The 17,998-nt window shown below is 43.4% G+C and overlaps 1 protein-coding gene across 7 annotated transcripts in view; it reads left to right on the forward strand.

Moving 5' to 3' along the window:
* Positions 1–17,998, forward strand: part of RNF32 (ring finger protein 32) — a 45,490-nt gene that overhangs the window by 17,326 nt on the left and 10,166 nt on the right. The window lies entirely within an intron of this gene.

A 17,998-nucleotide genomic window follows, 5' to 3' on the forward strand; every position in this document is an offset into this window, starting at 1 on the left:
GGGACATCGCTCCAGAGGCTAAACCGGGGCGAAGCCCACGCGGGGTCAGCGTGGCCTCAGGTCCCGCAGGGTCACAGAAGGATCGGGGGTGTCTGAGTGTCGCAGAGCTTGCGGGTATTGGAACGGGAAAGCCGGCTACAGAGGCAGAGCCGACAGTAAGCTCGCAGCTCCGTGTTACCTTGAACCGGTCGCAGGCTCGGTGAGCTCGGGGCACGGCCGGAGGTCAGGCAGACGGGAGTGACTGGGCGCTGTTCTCTGAGGGTGCACTGGGGAGTGCGGCCCTGGGCTCTCGGCTCCTCCGGGCCGGAGACCAGGAGGCCGCCATTTGTATTCCCGTCCTCTGGAACTTTACGGAAAGCGCTCAGGGAACAAAAGCTCCTGAAAGCAAACCCGAGCGGATTACTCACCCCGGCCCCGGGTAAGGGCGGTGTAATTCCGCCTGGGGCAAAGACACTTGAGAATCACTACACCAGGCCCCTCCCCCAGAAGATCAACAAGAAATCCAGCCGAGACCAAGTTCACCTACCAAGGAGTGCGGTTTCAATACCAAGGAGAGCAGCAGAATTCCAGAGGAGGAGAAAGCCAAGCACGGAACTCATGGCTTTTTTCCTGTGATTTTTTTTAGTCTTGCAGTTAATTTAATTTTTTCTTCTTCATTTTTTTTTTTTTTTCTCGCCTTCAGGTAAAATTTTATTTTTTATTTTATTTTTTTTTATTTATTTTTTATTTTTTATTTTTTTTTAACTGTTACCTTTTTCTTTTTTAACGATTTTTTAATAGTTTATCTAATATATATATATTTTTTTACATTTTTCTTAGGTGTTTTCTTTTTTAAAAAAAAATTCTTTTCTTTTCTTTTCTTTTTTTTTTTTTTTTTCTTTTTTCTTTCTTCCTTTTTGAACCTCTTTTTATCCCCTTTCTCCCCACTCACGATTTTGGATCTCTTCTAATTTGGCTAAAGCATATATTCCTGGGGTTGTTGCCACCCTTTTAGTATTTTACTTGCCCCTTCATTTACTCTTATCTGGACAAAATGACAAGACGTAAAAATTCACCACAAAAAAAAGAACAAGAGGCAGTACCGAAAGCTAGGGACCTAATCAATACAGACATCGGTAATATGTCAGATCTAGAGTTCAGAATGACAATTCTCAAGGTTCTAGCCGGGCTCGAAAAAGGCATGGAAGATATTAGAGAAACCCTATCGAGAGATATAAAAGCCCTTTCTGGAGAAATAAAAGAACTAAAATCTAACCAAGTTGAAATCAAAAAAGCTATTAATGAGGTGCAATCAAAAATGGAGGCTCTCACTGCTAGGATAAATGAGGCAGAAGAAAGAATTAGTGATATAGAAGACCAAATGACAGAGAATAAAGAAGCTGATCAAAAGAGGGACAAACAGCTACTGGACCACGAGGGGAGAATTCGAGAAATAAGTGACACCATAAGACGAAACAACATTAGAATAATTGGGATTCCAGAAGAAGAAGAAAGTGAGAGGGGAGCAGAAGGTATACTGGAGAGAATTATTGGGGAGAATTTCCCCAATATGGCAAAGGGAACGAGCATCAAAATTCAGGAGGTTCAGAGAATGCCCCTCAAAATAAATAAGAATAGGCCCACACCCCGTCACATAATAGTAAAATTTACAAGTCTCAATGACAAAGAGAAAATCCTGAAAGCAGCCCGGGAAAAGAAGTCTGTAACATACAATGGTAAAAATATTAGATTGGCAGCTGACTTATCCACAGAGACCTGGCAGGCCAGAAAGAGCTGGCATGATATTTTCAGAGCACTAAACGAGAAAAACATGCAGCCAAGAATACTATATCCAGCTAGGCTATCATTGAAAATAGAAGGAGAGATTAAAAGCTTCCAGGACAAACAACAACTGAAAGAATTTGCAAATACCAAACCAGCTCTACAGGAAATATTGAAAGGGGTCCTCTAAGCAAAGAGAGAGCCTACAAGTGGTAGATCAGAAAGGAACAGAGACCATATACAGTAACAGTCACCTTACAGGCAATACAATGGCACTAAATTCATATCTCTCAATAGTTACCCTGAATGTGAATGGGCTAAATGCCCCTGTCAAAAGACACAGGGTATCAGAATGGATAAAAAAACAAAACCCATCTATATGTTGCCTCCAAGAAACACATTTTAAGCCCGAAGACACCTCCAGATTTAAAGTGAGGGGGTGGAAAAGAATTTACCATGCTAATGGACATCAGAAGAAAGCAGGAGTGGCAATCCTTATATCAGATCAATTAGATTTTAAGCCAAAGACTGTAATAAGAGATGAGGAAGGACACTATATCATACTCAAAGGGTCTGTCCAACAAGAAGATTTAACAATTTTAAATATCTATGCCCCCAACGTGGGAGCAGCCAACTATATAAACCAATTAATAACAAAATCAAAGAAACACATAAACAACAATACAATAATAGTAGGGGACTTTAATATTCCCCTCACTGAAATGGACAGGTCATCCAAGCAAAAGATCAGCAAGGAAATAAAGGCCTTAAATGACACACTGGACCAGATGGACATCACAGATATATTCAGAATATTTCATCCCAAAGCAACAGAATACACATTCTTCTCTAGTGCACATGGTACATTCTCCAGAATAGATCACATCCTCGGTCCTAAATCAGGACTCAACCGGTATCAAAAGATTGGGATCATTCCCTGCATATTTTCAGACCACAATGCTCTAAAGCTAGAACTCAACCACAAAAGGAAGTTTGGAAAGAACCCAAATACATGGAGACTAAACAGTATCCTTCTAAAGAATGAATGGGTCAACCGGGAAATTAAAGAAGAATTGAAAAAAATCATGGAAACAAATGATAATGAAAATACAACGGTTCAAAATCTGTGGGACACAACAAAGGCAGTCCTGAGAGGAAAATATATAGCGGTACAAGCCTTTCTCAAGAAACAAGAAAGGTCTCAGGTACACAACCTAACCCTACACCTAAAGGAGCTGGAGAAAGAACAAGAAAGAAACCCTAAGCCCAGCAGGAGAAGAGAAATCATAAAGATCAGAGCAGAAATCAATGAAATAGAAACCAAAAAAACAATAGAACAAATCAACGAAACTAGGAGCTGGTTCTTTGAAAGAATTAATAAAATTGATAAACCCCTGGCCCGACTTATCAAAAAGAAAAGAGAAAGGACCCAAATAAATAAAATCATGAATGAAAGAGGAGAGATCACAACTAACACCAAGGAAATACAAACTATTATAAGAACATACTATGAGCAACTCTACGGCAATAAATTTGACAATCTGGAAGAAATGGATGCATTCCTAGAAACATATAAACTACCACAACTGAACCATGAAGAAATAGAAAGCCTGAACAGACCCATAACCAGTAAGGAGATTGAAACAGTCATTAAAAATCTCCAAACAAACAAAAGCCCAGGGCCAGACGGCTTCCCGGGGGAATTCTACCAAACATTTAAAGAAGAACTAATTCCTATTCTCCTGAAACTGTTCCAAAAAATAGAAATGGAAGGAAAACTTCCAAACTCATTTTATGAGGCCAGCATCACCTTGATCCCAAAACCAGACAAGGATCCCACCAAAAAAGAGAGCTATAGACCGATATCCTTGATGAACACAGATGCGAAAATACTCAACAAAATACTAGCCAATAGGATTCAACAGTACATTAAAAAGATTATTCACCACGACCAAGTGGGATTTATTCCAGGGCTGCAAGGTTGGTTCAACATCCGCAAATCAGTCAATGTGATACAACACATCAATAAAAGTAAGAACAAGAACCATATGATACTCTCAATAGATGCTGAAAAAGCATTTGACAAAGTACAACATCCCTTCCTGATCAAAACTCTTCAAAGTGTAGGGATAGAGGGCACATACCTCAATATCATCAAAGCCATCTATGAAAAACCCACCGCAAATATCATTCTCAATGGAGAAAAACTGAAAGCTTTTCCGCTAAGGTCAGGAACACGGCAGGGATGTCCATTATCACCACTGCTATTCAACATCGTACTAGAGGTCCTAGCCTCAGCAATCAGACAACAAAAGGAAATTAAAGGCATCCAAATCGGCAAAGAAGAAGTCAAATTATCACTCTTCGCAGATGATATGATACTATATGTGGAAAACCCAAAAGACTCCACTCCAAAACTGCTAGAACTTATACAGGAATTCAGTAAAGTGTCAGGATATAAAATCAATGCACAGAAATCAGTTGCATTTCTCTACACCAACAGCAAGACAGAAGAAAGAGATATTAAGGAGTCAATCCCATTTACAATTGCATCCAAAACCATAAGATACCTAGGAATAAACCTAACCAAAGAGACACAGAATCTATACTCAGAAAACTATAAAGTACTCATGAAAGAAATTGAGGAAGACACAAAGAAATGGAAAAATGTTCCATGCTCCTGGATTGGAAGAATAAATATTGTGAAAATGTCTATGCTACCTAAAGCAATCTACACATTTAATGCAATTCCTATCAAAGTACCATCCATCTTTTTCAAAGAAATGGAACAAATAATTCTAAAATTTATATGGAACCAGAAAAGACCTCGAATAGCCAAAGGGATATTGAAAAAGAAAGCCAACGTTGGTGGCATCACAATTCCGGACTTCAAGCTCTATTACAAAGCTGTCATCATCAAGACAGCATGGTACTGGCACAAAAACAGACACATAGATCAATGGAACAGAATAGAGAGCCCAGAAATAGACCCTCAACTCTATGGTCAACTAATCTTCGACAAAGCAGGAAAGAATGTCCAATGGAAAAAAGACAGCCTTTTCAATAAATGGTGCTGGGAAAATTGGACAGCCACATGCAGAAAAATGAAATTGGACCATTTCCTTACACCACACACAAAAATAGACTCAAAATGGATGAAGGACCTCAATGTACGAAAGGAGTCCATCAAAATCCTTGAGGAGAACACGGGCAGCAACCTCTTCGACCTCTGCCGCAGCAACATCTTCCTAGGAACAACGCAAAAGGCAAGGGAAGCAAGGGAAAAAATGAACTACTGGGATTTCATCAAGATCAAAAGCTTTTGCACAGCAAAGGAAACAGTTAACAAAATCAAAAGACAACTGACAGAATGGGAGAAGATATTTGCAAACGACATATCAGATAAAGGACTAGTGTCCAGAATCTATAAAGAACTTAGCAAACTCAACACCCAAAGAACAAATAATCCAATCAAGAAATGGGCAGAAGACATGAACAGACATTTCTGCAAAGAAGACATCCAGATGGCCAACAGACACATGAAAAAGTGCTCCATATCACTCGGCATCAGGGAAATACAAATCAAAACCACAATGAGATATCACCTCACACCAGTCAGAATGGCTAAAATCAACAAGTCAGGAAATGACAGATGCTGGCGAGGATGCGGAGAAAGGGGAACCCTCCTACACTGTTGGTGGGAATGCAAGCTGGTGCAGCCACTCTGGAAAACAGCATGGAGGTTCCTCAAAATGTTGAAAATAGAACTGCCCTATGACCCAGCAATTGCACTATTGGGTATTTACCCTAAAGATACAAATGTAGTGATCCAAAGGGACACATGCACCCGAATGTTTATAGCAGCAATGTCCACAATAGCCAAACTGTGGAAAGAACCTAGATGTCCATCAACAGATGAATGGATCAAGAAGATGTGGTATATATACACAATGGAATACTATGCAGCCATCAAAAGAAATGAAATCTTGCCATTTGCAACAACATGGATGGAACTAGAGCGTATCATGCTTAGCGAAATAAGTCAAGCAGAGAAAGACAACTATCATATGATCTCCCTGATATGAGGAAGTGGTGATGCAACATGGAGGCTTAAGTGGGTAGAAGAATAAATGAAACAAGATGGGATTGGGAGGGAGACAAACCATAAGTGACTCTTAATCTCACAAAACAAACTGAGGGATGCCGGGGGGAGGGGGTTGGGGAGAAGGGGGTGGGATTATGGACATTGGGGAGGGTATGTGATTTGGTGAGTGCTGTGAAGTGTGTAAACCTGGTGATTCACAGACCTAGGGATAAAAATATATGTATATAAAAAATATATGTTTATAAAAAATAAAAAATTAAAAAAAAAAAAAAAAATCTCATGGATTTAATTAAGAAAATACACGTAGCTACCCTCGAGAGAAAGACATTAAATGCGATATAGGAACCAATAACCCTAAAATCCTGAATATCCTGAAGACAAGGAGACGTAACCACTGCTGGAGATGAGCCCGTGCGGCAAGGGCAGCCCGAGCGCAGGGGGAGAAGCCACAGGTGCTTGGCTGCTCTGCAGGAGGGGGTCCCCTCCGGCGGGCACAGGCGTGGGGCGGCTCCGGCAGGGGCAGCGTCCACAGCAGCCCGCTGGTTGCCCAAGAGGAGGCAGGGCAGAGCAGAGGCTATGGAGAGAATCTGCCATTCTACTTGTGAGTAAGAAAAACTCTATTTTCTAAGCCGTTCGTGCACCTTGTGGCATGAACTGGGGAGCACAGGCTGTGTGAGGAACAAGAACAGAGTCCTAGTGAAAGCCCCTCCCTTGCTGTCTGGGGGGGGGGCGGACAAGAGAAAAGCTTGGCTTTGTTCAGCACCATCCGTTTGACAGAAGCAACAACAGGTCGGCTAAACTGCTGCGAACTGCCTGGAAATGTGAGCCTCTGCTCTAAGAGCTTGGAGAGCAGTGGGCTGCCCTCCGTCCTCCCCTCCGCTCGGACCTTATCCGGCTTCAAAAAGCCCCCGTCTGTAGGCCAAGACAGTGGATTCAGCCTGGGCGGGGGTCCTCAGTGCCACTCCCGCGCTGAGGCCGTCTTAGGGCCGTCTGTCCCCTCCTCCCTCTCCGGCCGGGACTGGCGGCCTCTCAAGGGGGGCTCACACTCGAGGCAGGGAGCGACTCTGTCCCTGGTGGGTTGTCATCCTTCTCGCCTCTCTCCTGGCTCGGACAGGAATTCTGATACATTATTATTATTACTCTTAGTAATTCTAATATAATACTCTCTTGCCTTTCAAATCAGAAATTATTAATTTTTTTCTCTTACAAAATTTTAATTACAGATGATAGTCATTTTACCTATGTGTGTAATTTTTTTCATTTGCATATATCATCTTATTATAATTTTTTAAAATACAGGCTACACTCTGCTTTCACATAAAGCAGAATTGTGAGACTCAAATGATTATACATCTATACCCAGACACAAACACACAAATGTGCACACGCATACAAAGACACACACTGTAATTCAGATCATTCTTCCCCCAAAGTGCTGATTTACTGTCATACTCAATTTGTTGAACAAATAAGCACTTTATAACTGCTTCAGCTATCTGTTAATTAAATCGATAATCCGCAGCTCTCTCTGCTACTTTCCTAAATGTTCACTTCAGTTTCTTCATTCCTCACTCTACTCACTTGTCCCATTTGGCCATAAACATTGAAATCTATAAACCCAAACCTCATTTTATTTTTTTAAATCCGGTTGATCAACCTCCAGTGTGATATCAGCATCAGGTACAGAATTGAGCGACTCAGCACTTGCATACAGCAGTGTGCATCAGTGCGCGCCACCACCGGTGCCCTCTAATCCCACCACCTCTTTAACCCACCTCCCCTCCACCTCCCCTCCAGTGACCAGCAATTTGTTCTCTAGAGTTAAGAGTCTGTTTCTTGGTTTGTGTCACTCTTTTTTTCCCCTTTGCTCATTTGTTTTGTCTTAAATTGCACATATGCGCGAGATCATGTGGTATTTGTCCTTTTCTGACTGATTTTACTTGCATAATACACTCTAGCTCCATCCATGTTATTGCAAATGGCAAGGGTTCGTTATTTTTGATGGCTGTGTAGTATTCCACTGTATGTACACACACACACCACATCTTCTTTCTCCATTCGTCCGTCGATGGACACTTGGGTTGGCGTCCATAGTTTAGCTATTGTAAATAGTGCTGCACTAAACATAGGGGTGCAGGTATCCCTTTGAATTAGTGTTTTTGTATTTTGGGGTAAATATCCAGGAGTGTGATTACTTCATCATAGGGTCGCTGCAGTGTTGACTGTTTCCTGCACTGGGCAGAAGCTTTTGATTTTGATGGGAGTCCCAATAGTTTATCTTTGCTTTTGTTTCTTCAGGAAAGCTATCTAGAAAAAGCTGCTATGGCCAACATCAGAGAAATTACTGACTGAATTCTCTTCAAGGATTTCTTGTGGTTTCAAGTCTCATATTTAGGTCTTTAATCCATTTTGAATTTATTCTTATGCATGGTGTAAGAAATGGGCCAGTTTCATTCTTCTTCACTTAGCTGTCCAGTTTTCCCAACACCATTTGTTGAAGAGATGGTCTTTTTCCCACTGGATACTCTTTCCTGCTTTATTGAAGATTGTTTGACCATATAATTGTGCATTTATTTCTGGGTTTTCTATTCTGTCATCTATTTTTGTGCCAGTACCATCCCGTTTTGAACACTACAGCTTTGCAATACAGCTTGAAGTCTCGAATCACGATGCCTCCAGCTTCACTCTTCTTTTTCAAAATTGCTTTGGCTATTCAGGGTCTTCTGTGGTGCCATACAAATTTTAGGATTGCCAAACCTCATTTTGAGTAAGTAAAGAGAGGGGCACCTGGGTGGCTCAGTTGGTTAAGCATCTGACTCTTGACTTAAACTCAGACCATGATATCAGGGGCCTAAGATCAAACCTCACATTGGGCTCCATGTTGCAAATGGAGCCTGCTTAAGCCTCCCTGTCTCCCTTTCCCTCCGCCCTTCCCCCCAACTCCCACTCTTGCCCTAAATAAATAAATAAATAAATAATGACAGCATTTACTGTCAGATAGTATACTAGTAGTAGGTACTCTTGTCATTGTTTCTGGTTGCCCATATGGGTACACATCTGTCTGCCCTTAACCCTGGGGGTGTGCTCCACGAGCCTCAGTGGATGCCTGAAATTGCAGATGGTACAAAACCATATATATACTACATTTTTTCTCTACCTACACACTCAGGATAAAGTTCAGTTTATAAATTAGGCACAGTAAGAAATGAACCACAACAAATAATAAGACAGAACAATTATAAAAATCTAAAACAGCACACTATAATAAAAGTTATATGACTCTGTTTCTCTCTGTCTCTCTCCCTCAATATATCTTCCTGCACCCACCTGCACCCATCCTTCTTGTGATGATGTGAGATGACAAAATGCCCCGTGAGGAGATGAAGGGAGGGGAGTGACACAGCATTAGGCTACACCAACCTTCTGACAATGTGTAAGGGGAGGGTCGTCTGCTCCATGGTTCACAGTGGTTCACAGTGGGTACCATGTGACCCACAGGTCATGGTTCACAGTGGGTAACCGACACTGTGAAAAGCAAGACTGCAGAGGGGGGGTCAGCTGTGTGTCTGAGTGTCTATGTGGTCAGAGCCCAGAGGCTATCCTTTCTTAGTCCAGTTCTTAGTCATTTACGGAATGGCTCTTGTAATTTAATGATCTTTTTCCTACCTTTTTCAAACTCTCCTGCTGGCATAGTCTAGGAAATAGACCAGTTAATCTACAATTTTAATGTATAATTTTAGTGAAATCTGAAAATCACTGAACAAGGCTACTGAATGCCACATTACTTAGTACTGTACAGATGCATCCAGACCATGTGGACAAATCACACTACCATGAATTACTGGGTAAAAGACGGTGGAGGAACAGGATATTCACAAAGTCTCAAAGCATCAACCCACAGATTATGTATAATTTTCAAAGGGTATGAGAAGCCTTTACATCGGAAAGGTCCAACAGACATCTCAACCTAATGATCGAAATTACCAATAACTGCACAAGTTGATACCACATGCTCCTCATGTGCACAGAGTATACTAGAACAAAACATCACCTTTATACTTTCATGCCAAAAATGCTTAACCTGAACCCAATCAAGAAAGCATGTGATCAAGTAAATCCAAAATGAGGAATATCCTCATTTAAAAAAAAAAAAAAAAACTAAACAAAAGTAAGAACCTCTTCTTACTGTTCACCTATTAGATTGCAAGAACTGGAAAATGTGAAGATAATTTTCTAGTACTGATGAGAACAAGCACTAAATGGACATTCTTATAAGACATTGGTAGGACAAAGAATGTACATCCTTCTGGCTGACAGTTCTCTGAGCCATCTCTAGAAGTCACCCTACAGCTATACATGTATGCTGAGACGCGTCCATGACTCGTTCACTATGGCAATGATTATAAAAGAGAAAGAACCAGAAACAGCCAGAGTCCGCCACCAAGGAACATCCGCACAGTGATTACTACACAGCCATCGTAAAGACCAAGTTAGATGTATATGAAAAAGATTTCCAAGAAAAGGCAACAAGAAAGAATAATAAGTAGACAAGGTATCATGATAGGGTTAAACTATAATAGTAATTACAGCAAACATGATTGAGATGAATTTCCTTATTAAATAACAAACTTGAATTACATTGAAAGTCCACTAATAGCTGCTTATGAGAGAAACATTTGAATCAAATGAAATAAAAATGCCTTATATAAAGGCATGCTCAAAAAGAAATGATGCAAATGCAAATAAATAGAAAATCACAGAGCACATGGGTGGCTCAGTTGGTTAAACATCTGCCTTTCGGCTCAAGTCAGGATCCCAGGGTCCTGGGATCGAGCCCCACATCAGGGTCCCTGCTTACCATGGAGTCTGCTTCTCCCTCTCCCTCTAGCCTTCTCCTCCACTCATGCTTTCTCTCTCTCTCTCAAATAAATAAAATCGTTTTTTTTTTAAAAAAGGCAAAAGCCATGAAAAAATAGAAAATCACAATAAAATAAAGGAGTATTAAAACACATCAGGAAATTCAGAGTCTAAGTTACATTCTGTCCTGGCGCTTGTGACAGTGAACACACTAGAGTTCTATGGTGTGTAGCTAACGCTGTATTTAGGGGCCACTAGGATTAAGCACATTTATTATTAAACAAGAAAGATGAAAAGTAATGAACTAACCATTTAAGTCAGAAAGCTATTTAAACACTAAAGAACTCTTAAATGTAGGAAGTAGAAAGTATAAAGATAAAAGAAGTAATTTATTAGGATAAAAGTAAAACCAGTAAGTGAAGCCAATAGCTGGTATTTCAGGAAAGAGAAACTAGAAGTGACTATTTTTTCAGTGATTGGAAAACTACCAAGTACAAGATAAAGTCTCACCAGGGTTAAAAAAGATAAAACAATGTAGACACACAGAATGGAAGGCATAACCATAGATGTGGAAATCGTTTTAAAATGATAAGACTTGTATGCAAATTCATGCTCTTAAATCTGAAATTATTTACCTCCTATCAAAATAGGAAACACAGAAATATATAAAAATGACTGAGAAAAATTATATTAAATCGTCTCAATCTAAATCTAAACAGCCTTTCTTAGTAATGACAGCAATCTCAAGCTAAAGTGACATTTCCTTATCACAGTAAAGACCATATATCAGAAACTAAAAACATATTTTTTAGATACTGAAACCCTAAAGATGCAAAATAGGTTATCTATTATCACACTTTGGCCAATCCTTGCCAATGCAATAATATAAGAAAACAAAATACCGTGTGTGTTTGTATTATATAATATTTAGTACATATATTATCTATATACATGGATTTTAAATCAGTAAAGTCATTTGAAGAGTTATTAGAATTATTAGATATTCCAATTCAAGGTAAACATGCAATAATTTTTTCCTATAGAGCAACAAGAATCAGGTACAAAGTGCAGTGGAATAGGATCCTTTTGTAATAATTAACACCTAAAAATAAAGGGACGTAAAAACTCTGATCAGGAAAAAAATGTTTTCTGGGGTTGACATTAGCAGCATGGCCAAATAAATGTTCCTCACTCATATGACAGTCTGGCATCCAACCACAGGTAAGAGCGCCTCTGTGGGAACTGTGGGTTCCAGCACCACCGAGCAAGCGAGTCAGGAGTCTCACCCAACCATGTGTCCAGTAATAGGGACACACACCTCGGTGCCTGTGGACCCTGAGGTGCGCTAGTCCCTCTTGGCCACAGTCTGTGAGCCCCTGGAGAGCACTGCCTCAGACAATCACCCACATCCAAGAGAGACTTTGTGAAGTCCAGGTTTCCAAAGGAAACCTCCACAACGCCCTTGGAGAGGGCCAGAGGACTTACACTGTACCCATGTCACCCCTCCACCAAGGAGGCACAGCTCGGGCCCAAGAGAGATCTTCTTGGCCATGATTTCTCCTGCAGGGGAATGTGAGAGCTTGTGAGTGAGCACCCAGCTTCTTGGGCTGTGTGGGACATACCAAAGGGACTCGTCCTTCCATCCAGCATACTGAGCCATGAGCTGCGTGACCCGGGGTGGGAAGAAACTGGAAGAGCAGCAGGTAGGACTCCTGAGGGCATGAAAAACACAAGGACCCTACTGACTGCTGCAGCCACCATCAAGAAGCCCCAGGGGAGGTGCTTCACCTGTGGATCCCCCCCACGTGGCCCCCAGTGCCACATGTGCCTCACTCACCCACACCCTGTGGCTGGTTCTCTGTGCGCACTCCTGATGGCGACGGCCAGGAAGCACATGCAGAGAGCCAGCCTGCATCTGGGGGCCAGGGGGAGAACACAGACTGGAGCCTCACCATAACCCTGGGGAAAGTCGAAGGGAGGCCATCGGCGCCTGGCCTGGCGTGACGCAGAGTCCAGAGAAGGCACACAAGCGTAAGAATTCTGCCATAAGAGGAGCACAACATGGAGCAGGAGTATCCATAGGAGGTCTGAGAAAGCCTCAGAACCCATACAGGGCTGACAGGACATCTCTCCTGACGCTACTCAGTAAAGACATAGGAGGCCACGGTTACTTTGGTTTGGTGACAGCAATGCAGGACTGAAAAAAACGTGAAAATCAGGACGATATGATACCACCAAAGGGTCTCGGCAGCCTCCTAGTCACCAAGCAAAGACGTGGCAAGCTACAGCCTGGTGAAGAATTCGAAACAGGCATTTGAAGAAAGCTCAGGTGCAGGAAAACAAAAAGACACATTTGATGGAATCAGGAAAATAATACGTGAGAAAAGTGACAAGCTCAATAGAAATAACAACAAAGAACCAAAGAAGTTCTGGAGCCTAAGAGCAGAGATGGCATTACCATCGGAACGGATCAGGCAGAGGGAAGAACCTGTGAATTAGAAGAAAGGAACTTGGAAATTATCCAGTCAGAGGCAAACAAAGAAAAAAGAATGAACAAGAAAGTATATGTGACCTTTGTGATACTATCCAAGGAAACAGTCTGTGAATTGGAGTCCGGAGGAGAGAGGGAGGGGCAGAAAGCTGGTCAAAAGAAATCATGGCTAAGAACTGCCCGAATCAGTGAGAAATTTGGAGAGCAAAGTTTATGGAGCTCGGAGTCACCAAACAAACTCAGTTTAAAGAGATCTCCCCCAGGGCGCCTCGGTGGCTCAGTTAAGCGTCTGCCTTCGGCTCAGGTCATGATACTGGGGTCCTGGGAATGAGCCCTGCTGGCGCCAGCTTCCCTGCTCAGCGAGGAGTCTGCTTCTCCTTCTCCCTCTGCCCCTCCCCCACACGTGTGTACTCTCGCTCTCTCTCAACTAGTAAAATCTTTAAAAAATAGAGAGAGATCTTCGCAAAATATATTATAATAAAACTCAAAAACCAAAGAACCTTGAAAGCAGCAAGAGAAAAATATTCCACACTCACGGGGGAACACCCATAAGGCATATTTCCCAGCAGAGACGTGGCCGGCCAGGATAGAGAGGGACAAAATACTCAGAGTGCTGGAAGAAATTTCAACTGACCACACTCTCTGGCAAAGGTGGGCTTCAGAAACGAAGGATGAATAAAGATGTTCCCAGACAAACAGATCTGAGGGAGGCCATCACCACTGGGCCTGCCTTACGAGAATGTAAAAAGCTCTCCTCAAGCTGAGATGATAGGAGGCTGATCAGTAATGTGCCAGTACAGGACTATGCACAGCACGGCAGGAAAGCTAAATACGTAGGCAAATTCAGACTCCTAATACTGTAACATGATGGGTGGGAAACTCTCACCTCTGTGTGCAGATTAAAGGACAAAAGTATCAAAAATACCCAGATCTACACCAATTTGTCAGTGAACATACAGTACAAAAAGGTAGACCGTGGAGCATCTGGGTGGGTCAGTGGATTGCCTGTCCAGCTCTCAAGTTTGGCTCAGGTCTTGATCTCAGGGTCCTCTCAGGGTCCTGAGATCAAGCCCGCCATCGGGCTCCATGCTCAGTGGGGATCTGCTTGAGACTCTCTCCCTCTGCTCCTCCCCCTGCTTGCACTTGCTCACGTGCCCACCCGCTCTCACTCAAATAAAATCTTAAAAAAAAAAAAAAAAAAAGGAATATAAGCTTGCCAGTAACATGAAACATGAAAATCTAGAAAGCACAGACTAAGAGATTTGAAATAAAATGCAGCTCTCAGCCTTGGGTTCTCCTGGCATCCGTCCTGCTGGTGTCAGAACTGAAGGTGCACGCTCAAGTCCAGCTTCAGGAGAAGCAGCGTGTGCAGCTTTCCTAATAATCCACCTTTAAAAAAAAAAAAACAAAAACAAATTCCAAAGCCAGAATGAACAATGACTTTATTAAGCCTCCTCTGGGTGGGGGCCTAGCTTTGTAACATAGTGACATTCCAGAAATGCCAGCTTTTCCTCCAGAAGTCAGCCTCGCGGCGGCCCGTGAGAACGGGCCTGCGCACCCACCACCCTCCCACCACCTAAAAGTGCACGGAACTGTACATTAGTAAACAGACATCTGATGTTTGAATTTGAGAAATTAGTAAGTTTACAAAGCAAAATGTGCAGTAACAATATGCTACCTTCAAGGGAAACGTCTATAATAGGAAAGAAAGGCAAAGAGGGAGAAAAGTGTGACATTTTTAGGCATAATAAATTAGAAGGTGCTTCTGTTTAGAGCTTCAAGATCTCGCCAAGATGGACATGTTTTTAATACTGTAGATTAGATTAGTGCAGGTCATTCTGTTTTTATAAACTGACCCCTCTTTCTTAGAACAGAACTCTGGCCTTGCCTTTTCCTCCCTCTGTTACAGGGGGACTAATGAAGTCTCTTCTAAACTTTGGCTTCCATGAACCTACTGGATGTTAACTAATTAATACAATACAGAGTTCGTCTTTCTACAGACAGTAATGCTTCCATACGCTGAGAATTTCTTCTTGCAGATTTTTCTTCCTTTAAAATGTCATTGGCACATTCTTAACAAACTGAACAAGAACAAAGTGATGTGTTATAATGTGGGATCTTTTCAATAGATTTCAGTCCTGTGTAAAGAACCGAACAGATCAAATGTTGGATTTTGTCTCTGAGTGTCAGAGAATTCAGTTGGAGTCAGCAGTGCCTTTGAGTGGGCACCGGGGCTGTCGGGGATGGCACAGCTGTCCTGGGCGCTCTCACAGCGTGTCTCGGTGGACTCCGGCCAGAGCGGCCTGGAGAGGTCAGGAAAGCCGCTGTGCTCCTACCTGTCCCCAGTGTGTACAGAAAGCCCGAGTGTTGGCCACAATGCAGTGCTTGGTCCTTGAATGCCTTTGATCCTTATCTAGAAATTCTGCTAGCATATGTCATATAATTGAGGTATGGTCTTTTATTGCTGCAATTAAAACTTTTCAAATGCATTATACTATCTCCACCCAAGCTAAAAGTCCTGACCATTGTTTAAAAAGTAAGGTTAGTGATTTGTCAGATGCCCTGGCTGACTTGAGGGGCCTCCTGCTCCCACACCCACCCACATGAGATTTCTCTTACTTTTTTCATTGACATCTCACCAAACAGCATAATGGTCTTAAAGTTTGTTTAGTCCTTTGACTTCCTTTATCACGTAGAGATGGCAAACATTCTGTTGCTAACTTGGAGTGGTTCCAAGCAGCAAGACTGGGAGGGTATTAAACCAGTAAAAGCTTATCAACTGATTCATTGATATGCTGTAAATTCCAGGCTTTTCATTTTGCTTTTGAGGGTGGTCATAAGTCAACACATTAGTAAGCAATTTGCTGACATCCAGACGGATCACTTAGAGAGGCCCCCCGGGCAGACAAAGTTCACCTGGTACTTTTGTTCATGTATTTTTTTTTAATGTTTAGCTGGTATGTTACTTGTAAATGACCAGTAATTGCTTTACATATCAATAAGCTTATCAAATATCTGAAATAGAAGACTTAAAAGGAAACATATATGAAGACATTCCTTCTTAAAACTGAATATTTTACACACTTTGTTTCCGTAGAATTAGTAATATTAATCATTGGTTTAAAAACTAGAACTCAACTGGCTGCTTTTGGGGGGAGGGGCAGTTTTTGCCCTTTCAGTGACTAAGGGCATCTGACCCAGATCCCAGTAAGGAAATAAAGAAAGCAAGAGCACACAAGAACTTGAGATGCAAGCAAGAGTTAACAATGGCTGCACTGAGAATCGGCCAGGACAGGTGGTCGTAAGTATCGCTGATTTAACGTTGTAACTATCACCCTTGCTGACTTTTGACTGTGTGCAGCTGCAAGAGTAAGGTCCCAGCAGTTCGCGTGTAGGATTCTGCTGCAAATGCGGACTGAAGGGTTCTCAGTATCCCTATTAATAAGCTAATGTCGATGTCATGACTAAAAGCTAAATGCCGATGCTTTGTTCAATCTTGAGAGTTGGAAATAACTTCACGTCATTCCTCGGAGGCATCGTCCTTTTGTTTTAATCCCAGAGAGGACGCCGTGCTGTCCTCCTTTAGAACGTGGACGTTGGGGCACATATGCGTCCTTGTTTCTAATCTACAGCAAACGTAAAATCGAGATTTTTTAAGGAATGCTAAGGGCCTTAGCATGAATCAGGTGCTTCTCTGGACCTAAGGAATTCATTCGAGGAGATAAGAAATACACACAGGAAAAGATAACAGCGTCCCGCGGCGGCGCTAAGTGCCCAGGGCAGGGGCCCCAGTGCTCTGAGAGCTGAGAGAGCAAGCTCACCGGAGGAGAGCCACGCACCCCGGGTGCACATGCGGTCCTCAGGAGCCTTCGGTGCAGGAAGTCATGGAAACAGGAACACAGGGCAGTTATTCATGGGACTCTGGAACCATGACCAGCCGGCTGGAAAGTCCCACAGGACAGTAATGAGAGGGAAGGTGGGCGCGAGGCCCCAAGGGATCCTGGAGGGGTCTCAGCCTCCAGACAGGCCCAGGATGAGGAGTCTGAGGTCAAAGAAGAGGTAGTGAGGCCCGTGCTCCAAGAAGACAACTCGGCCATCAGAGGCCAGCGGGAGGCAGCAGGAGGCAGCAGGGCGACTCCTGCCACACCGGCCCCCGCCCCCTCCCACCTGCTGCCGGGCACAGCTGGCAGAGCCCCCCGCACCCTGCCGGCTCCTGCTGGGCCTCTGAGCCCTCTGCTGAGCCCTCCTTGTTCCTGCAAGCTGGAGGCCGCCTTGTGACAGGTCACCTGGGTCCCCGGGTCGCAGGTGCGGTGCCAGCCGTTCCCACACCGTCGGACCAATCCTGTTAATCTCTCACGGTGGTTACTTAGAGTGAGTAACCGCGTTTTCGTGGCCCTGCAGCACCGTCACACATGCCAGGAACCGCTCCTTCCCTCACGACGAAGTGCTTCCGAGCGGCAGGAAGGAATTAGTGCGACGCGTCACCGAGTGTGGGGTCCGCGCTTGGCCGGGCCGGTCCGTCCCAGGCGACAGCCCTTCGGTGGCGGATGCCCGCAGCTCCGCACTTCACCAAGCTCGTCCAGCTCCCTCCGTCCCCCAGCAGAGCCCTAGGGCCACCCCCTGGGCGGTGGTCCCGGTCGCTGCTGCCCCGCCCCGCAGGTCGCCTTCCAGGGCGGAGACCACAACTAACGCGTGCCGTTAAGAGTGCAGATGTGGAGAAGCCGTGAGCGCGCAACGGAGGCGGCGACGCCGGAGCCGGGGAGCCGCGTGGGGAGCCGTGGGTC

This window comes from Mustela lutreola, chromosome 4, assembly GCF_030435805.1.
Source record: "Mustela lutreola isolate mMusLut2 chromosome 4, mMusLut2.pri, whole genome shotgun sequence".
In the NCBI taxonomy this organism is placed as follows: domain Eukaryota; kingdom Metazoa; phylum Chordata; class Mammalia; order Carnivora; family Mustelidae; genus Mustela; species Mustela lutreola.